The sequence below is a fragment of the Cupressus sempervirens genome, chromosome 11, assembly GCF_028749045.1.
Source record: "Cupressus sempervirens isolate cs-2001-9-10 chromosome 11, ASM2874904v1, whole genome shotgun sequence".
Classification (NCBI taxonomy): Eukaryota; Viridiplantae; Streptophyta; class Pinopsida; order Cupressales; family Cupressaceae; genus Cupressus; species Cupressus sempervirens.
The window spans coordinates 573,012,640-573,039,959 of NC_143128.1; positions in this window are offsets into that span (position 1 = coordinate 573,012,640).

The following is a 27,320-nucleotide window of genomic DNA, read 5'->3' on the forward strand; positions in this document are numbered from 1 at the left end:
TTAAAATTAAATTTTAAATATTTTAATATTTTTGAATATTATAATCTTTCAACATTTAAATATTTTAGAAATATTAAAACGGTAAAATAAATTTCAAAAATTTAATAATTATATGATTAATTTTTATTGTTATATAATTCAATAATAATTTTATTAAGGTATATTGATTTTTAGTAGAAATTTATCATTTATCATTTTAGTTGAGTACAAAATTGGTAAATAATTATATTATAGTAAAATAAAAAATTAATTTATGAAGTATCTACATGGGTTTTATAATTGGGTATTTGAATAATGTGAAGAGTTAAAAACAAATCACATATCACATGTGAATGCCTTTATCCTTGATACTATAAGTAAAATCTAACAAGTGTCACATAGTGGGTTATTTAATTAATTTTAATATGAAAATAGTAATATTTTGATAATAATAATATAAAATAATATTTATTAAACAATTATATAATATAAATAATAAGAAAATGCAATATTAAAATATAAATTTTTTAATCAATGTACTTACATTCAAAAAATTATTAACCAAATATGAATCACATTAGCTTAAAAAAATCAGTCTTAAAAATATTAGTTTTAAAATTCATTGGGCCAATATAAGAGGTATATGAGTTCAACCAATCAAATTGTAGAAAAATATTTTTAAAAAATTGTAAAGTTAATAGTTTGATAAAGAAATTTAAAGAATGACTAATTCGAAGGCATAGAAACCAAAAAAATGTAATCACTAGTTAAAGTATAAAATCCTACTAATAAAAAGATATTAAGATAAGATCACACGATAAGATTAGTTTTTTCACATTTATTATTAATGTTCTATTATTTAATCTTATTTATAAATTTATTTAAACCATATGTGTAAAAATTAGAGTTCTAATTAAAATGCAATAATGTTCAAATATAAATTTAAGTTCATTATTAAAAAAAAATTGTTGACATTAATAATGAATACAATGATAAAGATTATAGTAAATTACACTATCACTTATTTTCAATTTTAAAAACAATTATATTTTTTAAGTCTAATTTTAAATGTTTGAAATTTATTTAAATTAAATTATTACAAAGGAAGTGAAACTATTAATATTTTTGAAATTTGCAATTCTTAAAACAAAAACAAATTTCACACTTCTCTTTCTTTTAGCAATTGAGTTTACATAAATTTGTAGCATTAAAAAAAAATGTTTTCATACTTTAAATTATGTCCCAATTAATGATAAGAGCACTTAAAAAACATTTTATTCTTTTCAAAATTGACAATAGTTAGATATTGATGCCTAGATTCATGGCTAGATATTGATGCCCACGGGGATACTTGCCGAGATCAAAACAAAAAATAGTGAAGACATTGCTATTTCATTGGGTGCAAATTTTGTTTGTTGTGAAATAGCGAAGACATCACCATTTCACATGATGTATGTTTCACTATTAGCAACTTGGTGAAGCTCCAATGCAAAGAAAATAAAATTTACAAAATCAAGTCCAATACAAAATTTAAAAAAACACGTTTATTTCATAGAAAGAATAAATAAAGCTGACAAATGAGTGTTTACTGATAATCCAAAAGAAAGCATGGCCTAAATTGGTGAAGACTGTTGAGGAAGATAGAGAAGTACTCCCATATAGAGAATTTGATGGTTTTGGTTAAAGAATGGCAAAAAGGACTATTTGGGGAAGGAAATTAATACTATTCATTGAAAAATTAGGATATCTCTAATATGCTATGATGGGTTCCCTTCTAAATATCTAGACCATCACTATGGAAATGCAAAGCATAGTTATTTGAATTGGACAAATTCAAATATGTTTTAAGCCTAAGATATAATTACAATACATATATTCCTATTATGAGTGAACATATAATATATTATGCTAAGATTTGTTCCCTATGCTTTTTAGAAGGAAGAGATTCAAATTTACTTGATTAGAGAGGAGATATGAGTGTTTTTGTCTATAAAAGGGGCAGCTAATGTAGATTTTTATACTTAATAGCATTATTTTATTATAATTTTATTAAGGGAGAGGTATGGTGGGACAAGTTCACTTTAGTATATATTGTAGTTGTGGGAAAATCAACATTGATAATCAATTAAGAATGTGCATTGTCACTAATTAACATCTTGATCTTGAGGGCAACAAGATTACTTTCACACTCATTCCTTAGAGAGCAATAGGATGACTTCCATAGGGGTTTGACATTATTTCTTGATGGTTTTTGATATACTTACCCCTAATGATGTACTTTCCTATTCAAGTGTGTTGTTTTGTAAGTACGCATCTTACCTTACCTTTTTCGTGCCCATTGTGGGGCTAGATCCCTCACAAACCTTTCCTCTTGTCTTTGACCTCTATTTTGCATTTTGCCTAGAAAGCACTTACAAAGTCACTTCTGGTGTCTATGAGTCACTTCTGGTGCTTGTGAGTCACTTTTGGTGCTTGTGAGTCACCTTTAGTGGTAGATGGTCACATTTGATGACAAAAGGTCTCTTTTGGGGAGAGACAATCACCTTTAGGAAAGTCAGTTGCCTTCAAGAGTCAAATGTTGCCTTTAGTGAAGAAGGTTTCCTTCAAGAAAGCCAATCGCCTTTGGTGATATTTCTTGAGTTTGATTGTGAATTTAAAATTTATTTGATTCACCTAACTTTTGGATTGATAATATGATGATTTAGATTATTCTTTTGGACCAATGCTATCAAGTGCTTGTGATTTTGATGATGATTTGATCACTTTTTGAAGCTAACACTAACAAGTGCTTTATTTATGATGTGTCTTTGATTTCATTTAGATTATTATTAACTCCTAACAATTTTCTTGCATGTTTGATGATCTTAGCCTAACAAATTCTTGCAGGAAAACTATCAAAGAAATTCTTATCAAATAGTATCATTTGAAACCTTGGAACTACTAATGATTGTGTGAAAGTTGCCTTGCGGAACTTGAAACATTATGTCTTTGGTTAATTGATTTCATAGGAACTAGTTTAATTAGGGCCTTTTAAAAAATTGTTTAGAATCTTGATTAAAAGATAGGGAAGCATGTTACTTTTCACATGGAAGTGATGACCATGGAAAAATTGGAAACCTAAACCTTGTTAAGAGATTGATTCTTTGGGAGGCAAGGAAAGGTAGTGAATCTTTCGACTTGTCTATTAGTGAAGGGAACATGCTCTTCTCTCTTTGAGAGAATCATAAACCTAGAAGTTGTTGGACTTGTTGAGAGATGAACTAACTCGATGATTAATATGTTTTACATGCTTGGGATAAGTGAAAAGGATAGAGAAGAATGCTATTCTCCCTTTGGAGATTCAAAAACTTAGAACCTTGAGATCTAAACTAGTTAGTTCGAAGTCACCTTTAGAGGAACTACCAAAGTTTTCAACCTTTGGGAATGACCCAAGTGGGAACATTCCTTTCACCAGTGATTCCACCCCACTACCTCTTGATTCAAGATTATCACATATCTTAAGACTAACTTGTCTATTGTATTGAGAGGTGTCATTCCCATCTTACTTGCCAAGGGTGTGGACTTTTAGGTGTTGGTGGGGTTGAGAGGCATTAATCTTGCTTACGAGACCATCAGGGGTTAATATGAATGAAATCATACTAGACACCTTTAGATAGTTTCTACTTGGTTCACCTTTGAAAGGGGGCATAATCTTTGTGCAAGGAGGGAGAATAATCTCTCCTCAAGAACTCACCATAGATGTACACCTGAGTAATTGAAGGTAGGCATAACAATGGCCCCTATTACAAGGTAACCTTTGAACATGTTTCTATTGAGCTCTTGGGAATACCAAAAATACGAGCACCCTCTAGGGAGTAACATGGATGTGTAAGGCACACATATACACATAAGACGTGGGAAAAGGTAATGTCTTCTCTACCATTTTCTTTCTAGAGTTAATAATTATCTTTTTGAGTCTAGACTTGTCAAACCTTTCACTCTTCTTTCCAAGTTTCTTTGACCTTGGCTGGATAGTTTTCGACATATCCTATATTTGCAAACATCAAGACCTCATAATTGAACCTATTGAAACCATCACCTTGCAAAAAATGACCTTAAAAATTTGCACAATTGTCCATTTTTACACACAAAGTCACCTTTAGGAGTTGTGAGTCACCTTTAGTTGTAGTTAGTCTCTTCCAAATGTAGCAAGTCACTTTTGAGAGTAGTGAGTTGCCTTTGGTTGCATTCAATCACCTTTAGATGCAAAGAATCACCTTTGGTGTACACAACCACCTTTGGTTTTTCACGAGTCTTTTCTACAATTCAATTACATATCCTAATACCCTATTGAGATTTTTTTTAGTTCATTTGGTCACAATATCCAAATCTGCAAGTCTTATCAAGTCAAACTTCAAGTGTATCCTAAACAAGTGTGCATCAAGGTTTGATGGTTCGAGACTAGAGATGAGAAATTAGGCCAAGGAAGAGGATGATTCTTAGAAATTATATCCTACCTCAACCCATTCATGAGAAAAAATGGAAATAAAGGAGGACTTATTAGAACCTACCTCAATTTCTCTTAGGAGAGAGAGAAGAAATGGGGAAAGTGTGTGCTTGAAGTGAAATCGTGAAATGAAAACACACTAGAGAGGAGCTAAAAAGTCATTAATTATATTTATTCCAATTTAAGATGGTATATTTAGTCCCCACTTTAGCAGCCTATGACATTATGTGCATATGCGAGCTAAAATAAGAAAAGCATAAATATATCTAACAAGGGATATAGCTAAGTCCACATGCACAATTCTTGCAAGAAAATGTTAGTAACCACACCTTGCAAAGATATAAGTTAGTGATAATCAAAATCACCTAGGACTTACTAGAGAAGGATGGTGAAGTTTTTGGGTAGCTATATGCCCCCTATTTCAGCTTTCTTATTTAGAAAAGGTGAAACAAGGTATCACGTTTACCACAACAAATTGAATATGGGATGTGATGACAAGCAACCTTCAAAAGCTCTTGAGATGAACTCAAAATAATTTCAAAGTTTTTTAGATACTAAGGCAACTAAATCTCAATTCCAATGCCTGTTATGACATACAAATTTGAGCTAATAAGCTCAATATATGATTAAAATATTGACAAGAGGTATTAACATTAAGTTTAAATGTTAAAAAAAATAAAAAGGCAACCTGAGTTAAAGACTTATACGAAGAGAAGTTATCTTTTTGAAACTAATTTGGGATATTTTAATTGAAGGTGAAGAAAAAGAAGGAGAAATATGTTGAAGAAGGAGGAACTATTGCCAACACAAATGAAGGTACTTTGATAGGCAATCACAGATGACACCAAGTTTGAAGAGGTAGGCCTTGATTCCCAATGCTCATTTCCTTTTGGTTTCTTTTCATTTTTTCCCTATAAGTTTAGAGAATGATTCTTCATTCTATAGATGGATGTTTTTGGTGTCTAGGTTAGAGATCAACTAGTTCCTAGGAATTCAACCTATTCTTAGGGAAATTTTACTTGTTTTGAGGGGCTAGAGTTACACTCTAGGGAGAAAATCAACTCATTCTAAGATAAGTTGACCTATTCCCGAGGAGATCAACCTATTCCCTAGGAGGTTGACCTATTCCTGAGAGGTCAAACCCTACTCCTAAGATATGATAGAATATAGAAGTGGATGTCATTTATTGATGTTTTGATGTCGTGTATTGATAAAAATCCATCATTTTATTTTTGCAAGAGCTATTGAGGATGTGAGAGAACAATATGTAAACTATTATGGTATAAATTTGAGAGCATATATGTGAGTTTCGAGTAGATGAAACATAGATTTTTAGAGATTGGTCTCTAGCAGGTAGTTTGATTGCCTCACATGAGATTTTATTGTACTATGCTTCTAGCTTTGATGGAGAGATGGGAATGATACATGCTCATTCTATTCAATGGGTAAGATGATAGTGGTGTTGAAGGACTTGTATTGGAACTTACACTTTCCATTCTATGAACTAATGGTTAGGCCTTGAGTTAATTAGTCACCAAATGAGATTATGGAATATTTTGAGTACTATATGGGGATGTCATATATATATATATATATATATATATATATATATATATATATATATATATATATATATATATAGAGAGAGAGAGAGAGAGAGAGAGAGAGAGAGAGAGAGAGAGAGAGAGAGAGAGCTAATTAGGTTAGCCTAAAGGGTAGCTTTTTAGGATGGAGTCCTTTACTCGGGAGTATCATCCTTTGTATTGTTCCCATAATGGTGGTACTTGAATAAAAGTGTATGTTCTCTACAAATTTGGCACATATTGTTTGCCATATGTGGATAAATTTGAGAGTCAATTTGTGGGGATGGATCATGCTTGCTCACCTGTACTATGAGATCAAGAAGTTTTTTAGATACTAGCGACACAACCTGATGATGTGTACACTCTTACATGTATTGGCCTTTAAGCACTTTACACGCAATAGACTTGAAAATCTCCTATAGATATATTTTTTGAGTCTATTAGCACACAGTATGAACAAGATTTTAAAAATTCAAGTGCAAAGTTTTTGAACCACTTCAAATTGAAGTTCGAAGTAGTTCAAAGTGGTTCAAAATGGTTTAGAAACACATGGTGGTTCACTGGTTCAGCATGCAAATTCAGATCTAGGCTCAAATTGCCAAATTCATTATTTTTATTGTAGATAGTTCAAAGATCAGAGTTTAGAGATGCTCCTCAGCCAAAGAACAAAAAAATACTATTGTAGTGGATCTTCAAAGTTCAAAAACCAAATGGTTCAGAGACTAAAGTTTCAAAGTTCAAGGTCTTATGTTGAATACTGTGCAGTGATCCAAACACAAATTTAATGAAATTTCAAGGATGATGCTTTAAGTTGGAGAACTCATTTAGAGGAGGTTCAATGGGTCAAGGTTTTTCAAAATGCAAACCAATGGATCAGGGGGGCCCATAATCCACTTATAATGCCAAAATTCAATTTCAACTAGTAGGCTCGAAGGGTTCAAAGGTTCAAGTTTGCAAAACCCCATTCCAGGTTTTGATCTCAAGTCAATTTTCAAAATTCAATTCAAAATGTGGGTTCCAATTTGAGTTTGTGCTTGATAACTTGAAGTCTTAGCATCCATAATTTCTAATTTCAGAACCATAGTCCAAATGCGAAGTTCAAGGCCTACAAATATGTGGATATGTCTGATAATTTAGATTATGCAAGGTAATGCATCATGGAGAAGGTCCCTCAGTCACGACTCTTGCACAGATTAAGAAATGGTTCACAACAAATTCATGCTACCAAAGCATTTGTGTCATTGTCGTGAAGAAAGAGAGAGGACCTCCTTGTGTTTTTGAATGATTGAGGTTGTGTTGTTGATAAACACATTATCCTTGTGTTGAGGAAGAAATTTCATTGTGCTGCATTAATGTCCAATAACCCTGAGCACATGCATCTTGCACGGGTTTTTAATGATTACAATGCTGAATCTGACTCATATCCGATAATAGATCCACAAATTTGAGGTTATAACATTTTGACATTCATGTTATACTGTGCCTGCTTTAAAACCGAGCTTCTTGGTTTTATATGAACCTAGGGAATATGTGTAGACAAGGAGACATGTTCAAAATGGTGTTCAATGATCAATGGCTGGGAATTTTACTTCAGCAAGTTGGATTTTTTTGACAGTCATATAGACCCTCAAACAGTGACCTGTAACTTTTGACTCAAACATTATTTTCAAAATTGCTTTAGTGAGAATGTGGAGAACTAGGATTCTGATAACATATCCACAATTCAGCAAGATCCAACAATGGGATGATTAGTTATGCCTCCCGTACCAAGACCTGTTTTTGCTGACAGAGTTATTTTAAATCTGCCCAACATCAAGAATATTTTTATATTGGAATAATGTAATAATGTGCCACTTGTCCAAATCTCATTCAATATGTCAAATTATTCTTATAAAATGTTTACATCAATCTTTTATAAGATTATGAAAACATAAATGAGAGAACAAAGAAAGTAGTCCAGGAAGATAAGTTTAAAGGAAAGTAAACTCAAGAATCAGTTACCAAAACTGAACAGTCATCGATGGCAAGGAAAGATAAATATGTCTTAGCAAATGTGCAAGGGATTCCATTCTTCCTTCTTCCAAACTACAGACTTTGAGCTCTAGGTAGGGAGGAGAGTTTGGCAAAACTGTTCTATTTCTATTTTCTTGAGAGGCAGTGAGAGGCAGAGCATGGGTTATTTCCTTTTTTTATTTTTATTTTTTTCAGAATTGGGTGTTTGAGACAGAGTTAGGATTTTGATAGTTGATGTAAAATGGTGAAGGAATTTTCTGTCTTTCTTGAAATAATGATTTGGTTGTAATGTGTAGAAGGCACTTTGTGAATCTTTTACAGTCAGGGAAGGGAGACTGGAGGTTAATAATATCAGAACTTTGATTATGGTGTATTTTCCTTCCACTGGTAATGAACCTTGAGTCATTTTCGGTTTTCTCTGAGTTACATTTCAATACTGTTGTTTTCTTGTCACATTATCTGTTCAAATACCTTTAAAGGCTCTGGTTTTTATTTCTCTCAAGAGAATAGAAAACATATTTCTATTCTTACTATGCAATGCAATGTCCAACAAATGAACTTTGTGTCATTTGCTATTCCTTATTCCCTTTTTATGCAATAGTATAGGTTTTCACATCTACATTGTATTTACGGGTAGATGTTTGATATCCTTTTGTGCTTTCTGGTTAAAAGCATCTACATTTCATTCGTTGAATATATTGTACGGGGAGCTGTACCTGATAAAATTCAGAGGAAGGTTATCAATCCCATGGTAACCTATCCAACTGTTGGTGTTAGTTTGTCCTTTCATTTGGGCATTCGGGGTCAAATTTGCATGTATTTCTTCAAAGGACAATATTTTCACTAACAGAGTCATTGAGAGTGTTTGCAGATATGCCAGGCTATACATGGTTGTTTGGTGACATGTTATACTGAAGGGTCAGGATTGACCGACTACCATCTATAGACATTATGTGGAGGTCCTATTGTCACATGATAGAATGACTAGACTCAATAGTACAATTAATATGGATGAAGAGATATAGGTTACTAGATGGCATATATGATTATACAATGGTTCCATACTACTATGATATAGTGATGCAATAGTTTGGGCTTCAATAGAGTCTCTCAACACTTGTACCCTGATATGCATATAAGAAGAGGTACAAGGAGAGCCTTGGGACCAGACCCTAGCCTACAATTTATGAAATAGAGATGATAGATATAGAGAGCCCAAATGATAGAGAGGTCCCTCAATAGTCAAGGATATAGGAATTTCAAGGGACTATTTGTGATATATCAATGTATAGGGTATTATACCATTGTTCTTTGATAACTATATGACTAGAGATCTAGGTCCATACTTCAGAGTGTAGTGAGTACACAAGGAGATTGATGAGGAGGATGAGGATATACTACTAGGTGGATATGTTATGGAGACAAAGGGTGGGGAGGATATGCCAACCTAGGTGGGATAGTAGATGAGCACCACAATCCCTTGTAGTAGCTAAGACATTGTGATCCCAAGCAACACAAGCCCAAACTAAGAAAAAGAGGCTTCCAAGCATAACTCTCAATAAGACCTAGATTATATTAGAAAAAACCCATGTGTGATGAAGGAATGCCAATTATAAACCAAATTTTTATCAAGAAAGTACGTAAGAAAGGCTCTTTGATGCAATATTGCTTTATTAAGTGTATCTAATGTGAAAGCAATCATGAACTAAGTAAGATATGCAAGATAGTTTGAGACCCTAAATTTATGTAAATAGTCCAATATAGATATAGTAATAGGTAAGCACTAGAGAATAAATTGAATGACGGACTCACCTTGAAATATGCATAGAAAAGTGCAATTTTACTCTTAAAACTATGAATCTAGAACTATTAATGAAAATTTAAATATGGGTCCGTAAATAAAATAGAAAACCTAGCAACTAATTTTTCTATTGAGATCCTAGGAATAGGTTAACTTGGAGGAATTGTGTCTAGATGTTGTTCCATAAAGTCATTGTCTTCTTGGGGCACTAAAACTAGGTTGACCCAGATTTTTTTGAAAGCTCTTAAGGAGTTATTTCCAGATCCAATACCTCTAAATTGATATCCTACAACTCAAATATAGATTTTGTGTGTGTGGGTTATATTTGGTGTGTATGGGTGGATATAAAGGATTTGCATTAGTTAACCCCCTACTTTCGGCAATTTACACCATGCCATGAATAGTCATTAGAAAAATTGTTGTGTTTGCATATGTAGTGCATGTGTGTGTGTCCCAGATTATAGATCTAGAATGTAGGAGAAATGAAATGCTAAAAATATACTCTATAAGTGAAACCCTAACATGTACGCATTCTTGTGCATATAAGTATATGCAATATATAAAGATACAAAGACCATATTTGAACATAGTGTAGAAATCATACCAAGCTCCTAAGGCTAAAGTACTCTAACCATATTCATGAGCCCCTTGTATCTACATGGTGTATAATTATTTTAATGCTTGGTTGAAGAAAAGAAGATGAATATCTCATTTTATAATGAAAGTCAATCCTTAGTTCCCACCTTGTATTCTCTATGATAGATTGGGGTGTCAACACATTTAGGTATATCTTCCTTCCATTATTTACAAATGAGGTGTTTGATGCCATTTTCTATACTCTTCATTAGGAACAGGTTGGCTTAGGTCAACCTCTTCCAAGAAGAGATTTACTAGGTTGACCTCTTCCTTGAAGATTTGGAGTCATGGGGTTTGAAGTTCCTTGGGGCTTCCAATTAATTTCTTTTACTCTCAGGTTAGTCTGTTGTCTTTTTCTACCTGAAAACTACTATGAAAGGAGGCTTGGGCTCTTTATTTTCATACACAATCTTTGTACGAGTAACCAAGAGAAAGAATACACATGTTCATAAGGTATTCTTCAAGAATTCATCAAAGTTCAAGCATTTCTTTCTTGCATCAAGCTTCTTCCTTCAAGACGGTAGTGGAGTCTGGCTTTAGAGGATGAGATATACTATTCCAATTCATTCAAGTTCTTCTATCAATCATCATGGAATGTAACATACATTTTTATACATGATATTTTGACTTTTTTGATTTCCTTTTGGTTTTCTTAAGTCAAATATATTACATTTACATACTTGATCACATATCAAATTCAATTGCATCTACAAAGGTAATTGTATCTTTCATTTAATATATTTAATCCTACTACATGTTAGGATTTGTTTTATCATTTACATTTCGATTTCAAGATTGATTCCTACAATTTAGGGCTTGACGAAGGAAAACTCTCAACCACCCAAAAACAAAAATCAAATTTATTATGTGCAAGAGAAGGTCAGCAAAATTGTTGTTGCAGATCTAGAAATAAATCCTTGATACCTTTCGAAAAAGGTCAGGTTGAGTTATTTACATGGTCCCAAGAACATGGTGACTTCATGGAATAATGCCTGGATACTTTTTCACTAGGTTAACCTATTCTGTGAGCCTTAGTAGGAAATTTATTTTCTATTTTTTGGGTTTTCTATTTTATTCAGGGATCGACAGATGGAATTTTAGAATTGAGTCAAAACCTGCACTTTTTAGAGCAAAAGACACTTTCCTCTATATATTTCAAGGTGAATTCTAAGGAATTCATTTAAATTATTAGTTTTAACAGATTAGAACATCTTAATTGGGATGATCAAATTTATTTAATATTTAGATCTATATTATATATCTTGCTTAGTCACTTAGTTTAATTAGGTAATCACATTCACATATCCCACATAGGAAAAAGAGCATTTTCTTTCATTGCATTCCTTTTCCCAATTCAAATTTATTATTGACATATCTTCCTATGTTTGGATATTGCTAATCTAAATCGATTCTAAAAAGGTATCGTGCCTGGAAATTATCCTTCTCCCCGTGCATATTGAATAATTTTGCATGAAAAGTGGAAGGCTAGGTCCCATTTCTCTTCTTCCATTTTTCACCAAATTTTTTTATGAACCCGACATTATGCCCTTACTCATTGGAGTTAGATTGTTTAAATTGGGTGTTTACCTTCTTTTGCTGAACTTATTCTCTTTCCCTCCTTTGTTTGACTTTGGAGATAGATTCCTTCTTGGTGTATCTATATCTACTTTATATGCTATTATTTTTATTAGTGGTATTTGGATTTCCTTTTGTATTTATATTATTTTCATTGCATTTCATGTATTTGCATTGTGAGAATCCAAAAAAAAATTGCATCCAACATTTGCATTTCCTTTCGACGGGCTAGTTATCTATAGTTTTAATCTATCTTCATGATCTTCAAGACATATAATTTCAAGCATATGATGATAATTTAGTTTTCCTTGTCGTGGATCCTCATCCCTCTCCAGAGGTTAATCTTTTAAAAAATGATTGATATTGTTAGCCTAGATTTTGGTGGCTCATTGTCCTACTTTGTGAGCAACATAATAGTCATTTCACTTGTCTCCTCACTTGGGGGGAAAGGGCCCTATTTCCTTTTTCTATCTATGTCATGGGATCCATTATTTCCATTATCTAAATTTTTTTCCTTTTACGTAATGACATATTTTCTTGCATTCATTTATTATGATTCCTTATGAGTGCAATATTATGTTTGCTTGAAATTACATATCTAATATAAATTGAAACCACCAAGGGAGACATAATGTGACCTTCCCTTCTTTAATGAATCTAGTATCCTTTATTAATTTTCATTCTCTTAAATTTTTATGTTCTATCTTAAATGCATTTCATTTTATTATCTATGGGTTAGGTTCCTGAGTGCAATTTTATGCTTGTAAGTACATCTTTATTATAGAGAATCTATCAATTATGCTTTTCTTTCTTTTATTCTCAATGATTCATTATCTATTTGTTGTTCTATTGTGATAACAAAGTGGGAATAACATGACATACTTTTCTCATCGTCATTCATTGCTCCATAGATTTACATTATTTTATGGAACATTCTTATCTATGGGTATGTAATGCTTTATTACATGCAAGATCATGTGTCTCTATTAAAAGAAATGTCTTTTCATACCTTCAATTTTAATGTTGTCATTTATTAATCATCTATATCTTACTATATATGTGATACCTTTTGTATAACCTTATGTTGTTTAGAATTGCATGTCCTATAATGTTTCTTTGCTTAATTCTCTATAAGGTTGCATTCTTTTTTTCTTTTTTTTTGATATGAGGTATTTGCATTTTGTTCATGATAATAATTTTTTTCTTTTGAGTCATCCTTATATCTTACAATATTTTTATATATAATCCTTTTAGAAATAGGGAATATTGAAGAGTGGGGATGGGTTGTTAATCAATATTCAATAACAACATTTTTCTGAAGTATGAATATTAATTACTCACTTTAAACTTGCGTGAATGAGTAAATTAAAAAGTAATAACATGTATAATATAAAAAAAACTCATAAAACCATATTTTTGTTAATTAGGGAAACTCTTGCCAAGGGAAAACCATAGTGGGGATGTACCCACAAAATGATCCACTAAAAAAAGTATCATGTGAAAGATATTGACCATGTTAGGAGTCTATTACATGCATATAGTGTATTTTTTCTTGTTAGAGGACTAGGCCTTGCTAGAAGCCTTAACCCTATTAGGTGTTATAATTTCAATACAAAGGTGAGCTCACTACTCATACAAGCATATACAATTTTACAAGTAGTATATGTGAACACCAAAACCTTGACTGTGCTGATATCTTCAATATTTGATCAGTCTGTCGTAGTTCATTGCATCAAAACATTCATATCACTATATTGACCTTCTACAACCATCAAAATCACATGTATAAAATACCAAAAAAGTGCACATAAGTCAATCATATCCATATATACAATTGACAGATTCATTGATCAAAAGTTCCCTCCTTTATATTGAAATCTTTAAAATATCAACCTTACTCTTTTTCACATGTTACCAAAACTAAAAATTATAATATGCCATGTGAGGGTTAACATATAGGATGTTGTCCCTACCTAGTCTAGTTCTTGTTTTGACAAGTCAAATCAATTCATTGACCAAATTGCCAATACTTTACCAATTTCTCCATTCCTATGAAGTCAAACCTATCACTAGAAAATCTTATCAAAACATATGAAAATATTATCATTATTTTTAGTAGTATTAAGGATATCTTCTATGGTTTCCAATATAACTTACTCTGTATCCATAGGCTTATATCTACTCGTTGTGAACCTCTTCAAATAAAATAGTTTGGCTATGCACTGCATTATTGCTTCATACTTAGACAATTGTTTAAGTTACTGAATACTAAACTTAACACTTATCTTCTATGGCCTTAACACATCATAATGTTTCCATTAATGAAAATTCCTCTCATCTTACCTTAGCCAAATTTTTAATAATCTCACCCTTTGATATTCATGGCAACATAGGGAAAAATTGGTTAAGTATTAATGATACTTCATCAAAATTTGCAAAACTTCAAAATTTGTGGCCAACTCAAAAATTTCAAAATGCGGATCATCAATTTATACCATCTATCTATACTGATATAGTAAACTATACAAGCTGGACATATGTTCTCCCTTATAATATGATTCTATAGATACTTGCATATAAATATTTTCCCTTACATCTATTACAACTAGTTCTCCCAATATCTTATCATAAAACATTTCACCAATGGCTTCTCCCCCTTTGATAACAATTAAAAAGGTGAGTCAAAGTTCTACATACATTTCAAAAATGGAATTCCCAAAAATTGTACCTCAAGATAAGAGTCTTACACAACCTGAAAAGTTTCTTTTCAATGTTCTAATTTTTGTATCCCATATATTTTTCACTGATACTCTCACATGAATAAATTTACATATACCATAAGATGCAACCTCAGCTCCACTAATATGTATAGGAAAAAAGTTCTTATATGATATTTTAGCATTTAATTAAGTGTCCAATTTCTTTTGCAACAAATCAATCTTGGGTGTTACATGATCTCTGAATAAGTTAACTTGCCTAATTATTCTATCCCTGTCATCCTTCAGAATTTGTAACCTATCATAATCTTTACTAATTCTTTTATCCATGTCAACAACACTTAAGTCATTTCCTTTCAATTCCTCTACCAACTTCTTTAATTCTTCTTTTCTTTCCCTAATGGCTTTAGTCACATCTGATGTATGCTTGTGTGCTCTTGCACATTCAATGTAGAGATTCTTCCCTTCTAAAATATATCCTTTTATCTATTTGATACATGTATCTATAACTGATAAATCATTCTTTATGTTCTCATATACCTAATTGAAAAGTTTGGCCTTGTGGTTTCCTTGAACATTTACTCTCATTGATTCTTCAAGTGTGGAACAATGAGCATCAAATTCTTCAATTATACCTTTTCCAAATTCTTTTTCTTGTATTGATCTAAAAACTTTACCAAAAATATTAGTATCTTATGAAGTCTCTCTAAGGAAACTTCTAATACCTTTTGAGTATTAGTTGTCTTTATTTTTGAATTTTCCATGGCTTTGGTGCTGATAATTGCATGAAACTATTTTCACCCACATCTTCTTTCATTAACTTTGTAATGTCTCCTCTAATGCTAGGAATAACTAATAAATTATACAATGTAGATTTTGGAGTACTAGAAATATCTTTACTTTTGTTCATTGATCTAGTAAGTGTATGTACAAGTGGTTTGGATATCTTGATGTGCTTCCTCTATCCTCTTCTCCAACTTTGTCTTGTGTACCTCAACCATCCTTTGATTTGTCATGTCATTTTGCTCATCCTCTAGCATCAATTATGGTAAAGCCTTAATGGTGTCAAACTCTATTTGTAATGTAGATCCTTCTTCATTTTATAGAGTTGGCATAGAGTCCTTGCCTTTATCCTCTTCTTGTTGAATGTCTCAAACATCCTATCTCTAGGTGCATTTAATGTGTCCTTTGTCTTATGATCTACTTGAGTATATGTGTCTTGATATTGTAGATCAATCCTTTGATTCTATAATTGTTTCTCTAATTATTTCTCTTTATCATTTTCATTTCTAACATCTTGATCTTCTTATTGACTTTGTTCATTATTATCATCTTTGATATCCTCTATCATTTGCACCACTTCTTGCTTAATATTTCCCATTTTATCCAAATTGAAAATATTAGTAATTGTTTGATCTTTGAATGGGTCTTTTTTTGTTGTAGTTGCATCAAGTATTATTGGCACACCACTAATATAAACATTTGGTCTCTCAACTATGCTAACACTACTACATTTGGGCCTGAATTGCAATGACCACCCATTGTGCAAGCAACAAAATTATGAATTGGCTCCCGTTAGATAGGCATTAGACTTTTTCTATCACAATTTGTGATGGAAAGGGGTTCCATGAAGGGGAAAGAGTTCATCTTGACATTGTCCCAATTGTGATAGTAGACTATTGCATCTATGATGTCTTAATCATTTAGTCTATCATAGCAATTGTGATGGTTTTGTGATAAATGTGTTGTGGGAGTGACAACTATCCATCAAAACATTCCATTGCAATTGTAATGGGGTTGCAACAGTTGTACTGTGGGAGTAATAGCTATCTATTAGAACATGTCATTGCAATTCTGATGGGTAGCTAAATTATGGAGAATTTTTTTTTTGCTTGTCCAATGAGGTCCTTTTACTGGTTTTGGTTTCTTTGCCAATTCTGAAGGATATGCTAGTCTTTTTACTGTTGTTGAATCTAAAACAACAGGAGATTGACTCATTTTTTGTAGAAGTATTCATTTGCATTTTTATCATCTTTCCCAATTGTAGAAATCTAGTTGAAAATATATGAGATAATAAAAGGATAATATATCTTCCACTCTTTATATTTTGTATATAGAGACATGGGATTTCCATGCCAGTCTCCCATCTCTTATTTCTAAAACAAGCATGTCATACATTTTTCTGGCACAAAGTTTACACAAGTAAATAAATTATGAAATCGAGCATCACTGCTACAATTTCACATATAAATCGAACATTGCTATAATAGTTATACCATTATACTACAATTTTAACAACCAATAAGATCATGTACCCAGTTCATTAAACAATTTTGCAAAAGCCACCAAATTATGAATCTGAGCATTGCTTCTAGAGTTTTACACATATAAACTGAGCATTGCTATAATATTTTTATACATATAATATTGTTGTAACATCCTACAAGAACATGCACCCAATTCATTAAACATTCTTCCATTTTGTGAAAAAAGGATATAATATTATTTGTTTATTAAATCATTGCATCAAACCATTCTGAATTATTGAGCAGAGAAATTTGAGCACTCGAAGCCTTGTTCACAAAAACAAATGACTAATTATTGAGAGACTTATTATGAAACTAGAGATATAGTACTAATCAACAAAAGAGAATGTGTGAAACACTCAATAACTATTAATCTCAGATTGGTTTTGACAAGTGAGTGTCTATACACTTAAGTTATTTACTTAGTTAATGCCGAACAAGTAACATATGCTAAGCACAACATGTAAGTTAGAGCATGCCGAGTGAACAATGAATGCCGAGTTACTCATGTGCTGTGTCATTCAAATTCCAAGTAGATAGTATGTGTTGAGTGATTCAGGAGCCGAACAAGCAGTGCATGAAGAGTCACTCAAATGTTGAGTGATAGAATTGAAGTCATAGTTAGTGTCGAGTACTAGGGACTTTAGATGTCGAGTAACATAGTTTTGACATAGTTTTTTGTATTGGAACAAACTACTATGTAAACCATTTTTGAGTCAACTTAAGGATTTATTTATGATCTTTTGTTGATAAGGATGAATCTTAAGTGTGAATGCCTATGTATTACATGTATCCAATCGAAAAAGGGAAGGTTTAAGTGCTAATATGGGTGAATCACAACCATTCATTCATACCTAATCCTAAGTCACCTAGGTCTTCTTAAGGAGGAAAAACCCTAAATGTTTGAAGGAGAGATATAGAGAAGAGAGTAGAGAAGGAGAGTTTTCATGTGCAAATAGGACATTCATGGTGACCAAGGTATTATGATTTGAGTTACATTGTAAAATAAGTTAAATGAGAATAGAGGAAGGAAACAATGGATAGTATAGAGACATTTGATCAGAAAGGATCAAGTACACATTAGTATAGAGGTGATTTGATATCAAGCAATAGAGTGCTAATTGTAGGATCATTGCTAAGACATTCTAATAGGTTAATTAGTTAAATCTCTTAATAGAGTAGTCCTAATAGGTTCTATTGAAATCCTCTAACAAGGTGCTTGCTTAATTGTGAGTTGAATTCCTTTAATCATGCACACTTCTAATAGATTGTTGAAATCCTTTAATAGGGTAAGATCTAACAATCTTTGTAAGCTTTTAATAGGGCATACCTTTCACAAGGTAGGTCATGTTTCATGATCAAACATTGTAACCTTCATTAGATACACTTTATTACTAAAGTAGTAAAATGTGTGGGTGTCATTCCCACCCCAATTTTACCTTCTCATTGGAGGATTTCTAGGTAATTGTATCTTGTGTCATATATGTGTGAATGCTTACTTGTTTACATACTTTAGATGTATATGTTTTAAATGGTATTTCAATTTACTTGTTAAATTGTGAGATGGATGTATGGTGAATGCTTTTATGGGTAAAAATTTGAAGCATTGATTCACACCCCCACCCCCTCCCCCTTGCTTCTCATAGTTTACCTTTCCTATCGTACTTCCAAAAATTGGTATCAGAGCTTTGTCCTATAAAAGTAAAGCTTTGTAGCTTTGAGGAAAGATCTTAGAAATGGAAGTCTACAAGATGGGAAAGATTATTGAGAACCAAGAGATTGAAATACAACTCATTCTACATTAGTTGAATGAAGCAAGATAAGATATAAAAAAATCATTGAGAAGAAGGAAGGAAATTTCTATTAAGGAGAAGGACACACAATACCAAGATATGGACACTACTAAACTATTTGCAAATGGAAACTCCAATGAATTTGAAACAACACTTGTAGATATAATGTAAAATAATAGAACCCTAGTTGAAGAGATTAGAAATCTTAAGATAGAGAAAGAATCACAAGCCATATTACTATGTGAGGTGATCAAGTAGAAAAATAAATCTATGGAAGACAAAGTCATGATTGAAGATGATAAAAGAGTTTTGACCAGCGAATTGGAAGAGAAATCATTAGAAATAAATAGGATTGCTCACATGGAATTGGAAACAATGGATGAAGTCATGATTGCTAATCATGAAATAAATAGTAAAGACATTGAGATCACAACACTAAAGTTTTAGAATGAATAATTGAGCAATGATTTGAAAAAGGGAAAAGGAGTTTGGTGAAAGTTTCAATAAGCCTAGTGAAGCCATCATGTACTTTGAACAATTAATGAGATCCCCTAGATCTAATAGTGATACATGTGGACTAGGATACACTAGTAATAAAGAAGATGAATCATTTAAAAGTGATGAAGAAAGAAGCAACAAAAGAAAGAACTCCAAACCTACTTGTCATAATTGTGGTAAGAAAGGACACACTACTAATGTTTACAGGAGCAAGAATGCAAATCAGAATGTTAAGTAGAGGAACATGGGTCACAACTATAAGTGCAACAAATGAGGTCTTCAGGCACATGAATGTAGAATCAAGACCATGCATACTCAAATATTTGAAGGATACTCCTATAAATATTAGAAGTATGGACATAGCTTTTGAATGTAGATCCAAACCAAAGTGGTCATTAATAACAATGGAAAATCTTATAAGTGGGATTATAATACAAGGTATAGTTGTCACTACTATCAAAAGTATGGAAATATTCTTGAGAATTGTATTAGAACACATTTTAGAAGTGATTAAAAAAGGTGGTTGAGTCAAACTACATGTTTTAGCTATTTGAAGACTGGTCACATTAGCAGATATTGTCCAACAAGGTCAAAGGCACCAAGTTGTGAGTTTAACAAAGGAAAAGGAAAGGAAAATGTTGAGAATGTTAGAGATTAGATGAACAAGATATGGAGGAGAAAGAAAGATTGCAACACATCAAGTGTAGATGGGATCACTTCACCCAATGGGTCAGGTGATCACACCTCATCAAAATAAGTAATTAAAAGGTATATGGGACTGATATTTAAAAGATATACCATACATCAGTTCCAAGGATTTAGTTTTGAAAATATTACATATGCATGAATACAGGTACAAAGTGTTGTTAGGAATCAAGAATAAATCTTTAAGTTTTGTTAGTTTTCATGTCACTACCGAACATGGAAAGTTTCACATGGTTGCCGAGTGAAATTTTAGTGGATGTAAAGGTAGCATAGATTGTTAGTAAAGACCAAGCTCATAGTGGTTGCCAAGTGTATGAAAAAAATATGGATGTTGAGTGAGCCATAAATTCAATTGAAGCCAAGCTTATAGCTATGTAAGCACTTAGCATTAAATGTAGTGTTTTAAGGGCTATTCAATTGATTTCTGCTCATTTAACATCATTCAAATTTGAAAAAGAACATGAAAAGCTAAAAGAAATCTAGAGATTTTGATCTAAGAATTTGAAGGAGATTTAAAAGTCTGCTCGATATCATTCTAGTAGGATTCACAAGGTATTTATTGTGTGTTGAGCTACATAGTTTCAAATTTTGCAAACCCTAGTTTCATGTAATGGCATCTAGTTCTTCAGCAACCAAAGGTGTAGAGGGTAAAGAGGTTTTGAATATTAAATTGATAAATAATGAAATAAAAAAACCTACTTTTAGGGCTATCCCAAATATAGCATATAAACATGATCCCTCTAGTGCATTATCCATGATATCACTACAAGTTTTGATGTTTCAAGATGTCAAAAATTGTCACACATGCAAAATTGGAAGCATAGGTGATATGGAAATCAAGGAAACATATAAAAAATTATGTGAGAATTGAGTGTTGAATGAATATTTTAACATTGTCGAGAAGAAAGGGTTAACTTGTGCCCTAGGTTCCCCCAACGTATTCAAGACAAAGTGGATAAAAATTGTTTTGAGTAGAATTCATGATAACTTTGTATGGCTACAAAATAGGCCAATAAAAATCACTAAGAATATTGCTCATAGAGTGATAGGGTATCCAACCCTAGATTGGCCCAAGACCATGAGAAGTGAAGCTAAGGAGATAATTGAATAGAGAATAAGGGCCGTGTAGAATAAAAGAGGAATGACAATTGATATTATCACATATCTCTTTATAGCTTTTGTAGTAAGGGTTATAGTACACAAGTTTTATCAATCTAGTAGATTAAATAGTGTAACCTATATTGTAGTTGATATGGGTTACATAATTGTGAAGAAGGATCATACTTATGATCTTGCTGAGTTGTAGCTGCAACAATTGATTGAGAATTTGGGAGCTATAAGGAAGACCAAAAGTGCACTATGTAAATTCAGATCTATTCTTGTATGTATTTTCTTTTATGTGCAGAATACATTTCCTACATTTGGTAAGGTTGCATGGAAGGTGAACAGACCTATTGCAATTTAGATAGGTAAATTTATTGAGAAACTAGGTGATAATTTTGAATCTATAATGACAAGTTATTTTGAAGATTTCAAACAAAAAATGAAGAAAAGATTAAGGTTACCAGTCTCACTAGTGGAGAAATATTTTGATGATGTTTTCTTCCTAGTTGATACTGATTTCACATATGTTCAAACAAAAATTCCTGGGGTGAGATGAATAAGGCCATTAGGATATGAACTAAATGTTGATGAGGCCTCTACAAAAATCACAATATTACTTGTAGAAGAAGTTGACAAAGAAGCCATAGCATTTGAAAATTATGACTTGTCCAAATCAAAGATCACTATGGAATTGAAGACTACTTTAGTGATTAGGAAGAAGAACAAACTGGTAAAGAAATTGAAAGAAAGATTTGGTGAAGGAGCCAAGGAAGAAGAAGAGGAAGATGGTAAAGAAGAAAGGGAAACACAAGCTCAAGCACTATTTTCATTGACACAAGGTCAGGGAAAAGACCAACAAGAAGATGAAGTAGAAATTGCTGAAGGTGTCAAGGAACAAGAAGCCAGTGAAGCACCTATAGCCACTAAGAAAATGAGGAAAGAAAAGAAACAAGTAGTGAAAAAACCAAAGAAGGTTTCTAAACCTAATCTACCAAAACCTACAAAACCTACCACAAGGGCTAGCACTAGAGTCACTGCATAAAAGGCTAAATAAGTAGCCAAGCCTAAGGAAAAGAAAGATAAAACACAGAAGAGACTGAGGAGGAAGTATGTTGCTCAAGCTGAAGCTAATGAAGAGAAAATTGAATCGGATGACAATAACTAATTTCAAGTGGTAAGTCACAACCCCTCTTCAGATTTAGAAAATTTATGTGAGAACTTTAGGAACAATGCTAATTTATCAAGTTTCTCTCACATTGAGTTTGATAATCTTGGAAAGATTGAGAAGAACCAATTTAAAGAGGCAGTATATGCCATGATGGCTATATTCAAAAAGCCTCATCTAAAACTTGCCAACTCCATACCTAAATGTTTATATAATAGAGTTGAGAAAAAATGGCATTATGTTTAGAAACTAAAAAGAAAATTAGGGAGACAACCCTTACTCAAGTTATGTAAGATTTGTGTCAAAATATAGGGCATTCAACATATTACAAAACAACATAGAGGATGTTGGACAGAAGTCCAAACAAATGTGAAAGTTAACAAATGGACTATCAACATCTAGAGAAGCTGATCAGACACCTATTGAGGTAGGAGAAGATAAATAAGTTGATATTGAACAAGGCATAGTTGAGGGAGGTACATATATGAATATTGACAACCAGACACCAATTGAGGAAGAGAAGCAAACAAAATAGAGTGTACAAGATACACAAATGCAAAGTGCCAGACCTCCATAGGAGACAAGTGTAAATACTAAAATTATTAAAGTAAAGGATGTTTTTGAGACTATTTCTCAGACCACCAATCCCCTTATAGAGGATGATTTGAAAATGATACTTGTCAAGTCTACTCTCTAGACCAAACTATGTGAGGACCCTATACTGGTGAGTGCAGATGAATTTTAGGAGAAAAAAACAATAACTATAGGGGAGGAAGTGAAAACACAAGAAACATCTATAATCACTCCTCAAATCACAAGTGTACAACCTTCACAACATATAGTGGTATATCAAAGGAAGGAGACAACAAGTTTCACTATCAGTACACATATGCACAACACTCCAATCTCAATGAATGTACCAAAAATTGAAAAGGAAAAGGATGAGACAATTAGAGAAGACAATGTAGAGAAATTAGAGAATGAAGGCACTCAAGGCCAAACAGGTCAGGTAGATGCACCTGCACCTCTAGCACAAGATCAAGGTGCAACTGAAACTACAGAGGTAGGAAAGGACAAGACTGAAGAGTCAAGTTTGACACCCAATCCAAATGAGCTACTAGTTATTCAAGCACTTGTGACATTACCAAAATTTGATACTCCTTCTAGTCAAGCTCTTTAGGGGCTGAGTACAAATGATACACTATTGCAATTATCAAGGCCAAGTCCTAGCTCATTTAAGGTAGAAGAGGTAACTTCTTATGGAGATGAGAGATTGTATTGCCTAAATTTGATTATGCAGCAATCACAATTGAGCAGATGGGTATATTAAAAGAGACCCTAGAAAAGAAGAAAAATTAAGAACTTCTCAGAAGGGAGCATAGGCAAAAGCAAGCTTTGATTGACATCAAAGAGATTTTCCTAGATGCATTCAGTCTACCAACTCCAGATGAAACCAAGGCCATCATTGAATAATTAACCAGTATAGTAGAAAGGGTTAGTGATACAGACCTGAATACTAATGTAAAATTACTAGAATGGTCGGAAAGGAAGTTTCAAAATAAGGTCAATGAGAAGATATCAAGTGTTATTGCATTGATACATGTTGAGCTAGCAACCAAGATAGAAAGTGTGAAGAAGGTACTAGAGAATATTTTCTCTTTGTACACCAAACTTTGTAATCCTACACTCTTCAAAAAAGAAGTGAGGAATCACATCTTGAGTTTGGAGACCCATATGTAGTCATCTAGTGCCACTTTGTCCAAGTCTCCAACTCAAAGTGAGAAATATTTCAGTACTTCTTGAAATCCCATAGTCAATTAGCATCATTACAAGTAGATGAAGCCAATATAAGGGCTAAACTGATTAGCATCCAGTCGACATTGACTCCTCACATGGAGATATTATACAATCAGCTAGACTATGTAGAAACACTTATGAAGAAAGACCCCAATCTTTCTACATTGGATGGCTTATTACACCTTGCTGCTGAGCTAGCCATCCAACTCAAGTATTTGGAGGTAGCTTGTGATAATTGTGATGCATCTCTTAAGATTATACTTGAGGTTCATAAATATTTTTTGGACAAATACACTATTAGTGTATAACCCATTGACATCAGTGTCAAAAAGGGGGAGTAAGAGCAATGAGGGAACCAACAAGTAGAGCAAAGAGATATCTATACCCAAGGGGGAGTAAGAGACAAAGAACAAAGGGGGAGTAAGAGAACAAAACATTAGTTTAGATAGGAATAGAGAAAGAGTATCAGTTGATGCACATCTACTTAGTAGGAGAAAGATTTTGATACAAAATAAAAAACCAAACTGAACATTCAACTTAGGGGGAGTTATGAAATTTTGAGGTATAAGTTATGTATTGCAATTTTTTATTATTTTGAAATGTTGTATAGAAGCCAAATAAATATCTATGTTATGCTTGTAAGGATAAGATTATTAATGTATGACCAAGTGTTTTTGAGACTCATGTCAAAGGGGGAGATTGTTAATCTCAGATTAGTATTGACAAGTGAGTGTCTATACACTTAAGTCATTTACTTAGTTCATGCTAAAAAAGTAATATATGCTGAGGACAACATGTAAGTTAGAGCATGTTGACTAAATAGTGAGTGTTAAGTAACTCATGTGCTGAGTCATTCGAATGCTGATAAGATACTATGTGCTGAGTGATTCAATAGCTAAGCAATTAGTGTGTGTCAAGTCACTCAGATGTCAAGTGGCAACATTTAAGTCATATTTAGTGTCAAGCACTAGGGACTTTAGATGCCAAGTAACACATTTTTGACATAGTTGTTTGTATTGGCACAAACTACTATGTAAACCATTTTAAAGCTAACTTCAGGATTGATTTACAATCTTTTGTTGATAAGGATGAATCTTAAGTGTGAATCCCTATGTATTACATGCATCCAGTCAAGAAAAGGGAAGGTTTAAGCAGCAATATGGGTGAATCATAGCCATTAATTTATACATAATCCTAAGTCACCTAGGTCTTCTTAAGGAGGATAAACTCTAAATGTTCTAAGGAGAGATAGAGAGAAAAAAGTAGAGAAGGAGAGTTTGCATGTGCACATAAGACATTCATGGTGACCAAGGTATTATGATTTGAGTTACAATGTAGAATCAGTTAAAGGAGAATAGAGGAAGGAAACAATGGACATCATAGAGACATATGATCAGAAACGATCAAGCATACATCAGTATAAAGGTGATTTGACATCAAGAAACAAAGTGCTAATCATAGGATCATTGCTGAGACATTCTAACAAGTGAATCAGTTAAATCTCTTAATAAAGTAGTTGTAATAGGCTATATTGAAATCCTCTACCAAAGTGCTTACTTAATTGTGAGTTGAAGTCCTTTAATCAGGCACACTTCTAATAGGGTATTGAAATCCTTTAACAAGGTAAGACCTAATAGTCTTTGTAAGCTTTTAACAAGGCAAACCTTTCATAGGGTAGATCATGTTTCATGATCAAACATTGTAACCTTCATTGGATACACTTTATTACTACTGTAGTAAAGATTTTTGGGTGTCATCCCCACCCTAGTTTTACCTTCTCATTGGAGGGTTTCTGGGTAATCATATCTTGTGTCATACATGTGTAAATACGTACCTATTTACATACTTTAGATGTATATGCTTTATATGGTATTTTAGTTTACTTGTTAAATTGTGAGATGGATGTATGGTGAATGTTTTTATGGGTAAAAATTTGAAGCACTAATTCACCCACCCCTCCCCCCCCCCCCCAGATTTTGTCTTTCCTATTCTATTCCCAACATGTATAAATTGAGCGTTGCTATAATATTTTTATACATATAATATTGTTGTAGCATCCTATAAGAACATGCACCCAATTCATTAAACATTCTTCCATTTTGTGATAAGAGGATATAATATTATGTGTTTAATTAAATCATTGCATCAAAGCATTCTAAATTATTGAGTGGAGAAATTTGAGCACTCAAAGTCTTGATCACAACCTAAGCAAGGAAAAAAAAGACTAATTATTGAAAGACTTACTATGAAACCAGAGTCATAATACTGATCAACAAAAGAGAATGTGTGAAACACTCCGTAACAACTATCAAATATTTTAGAAATATAAAGTTATAATTTTAATGCTCACCTTTTAATTTTGGAATATAACAAAAGAAATTAAGAATAATTTTTTTTATATCTTTTCTATGGATAAAAAGAAGATCTTAGCTTATTATGCCAGAGAATATTTGTGTGGAGTCCATTGATGTTAGCATCCCATACATTATCCTTTTTATGTTGCCCAATGTAAGAGACATAGTCCAATTTCTTTCATGAAATGGATTTCCAACTTTTATAGTCAACATGGTGTGGTAATGGGTTGGTTGGGGATAGCAAATTGTATGCCATAAATCTCATGTATACAGACTTAAGATTTGCACATTATCTTGAATGATCTTAGACTGAAAGAAACCTTAATTTGAGATGGATAGTCAAAGAGAGGATTTCTTAGAAAAGGTAAACAATGAGTACAAGGTTGGGACCGTGCGTGGGAGTATTTGACAATGTTAGCAATACAGTAGATGGCCAAGTAGAGCCCATGTTGCTAAAAGAGGAAGGAATGGGAAAGGTAGATTTGAAAAGATTATTAGTTCTTTTTTGCAACAGTGAAGATCAAATGACTCCTTATGAAATCTAAACAAGTTTTCTGCCATGAGTTGGCATCATTGTCTAGGTTAACAACATGGAAAATCGGTCAGATTTACTTCATCATTGTCCTTGTAACTCAGATGAATTTGCCATGTACTTTGCAGCCCTGAAACTTTTTTACTTATTCCTTGAGCATGTCTTTTTCTTGTAACTCAGATAAATTTTCCATGTATTTGCATCCATATACAACTTCTAGAAAGAGCTTTGCATTAAAAAACTATGCTCTTTTAAAAATTTATTACCATTTGTTAC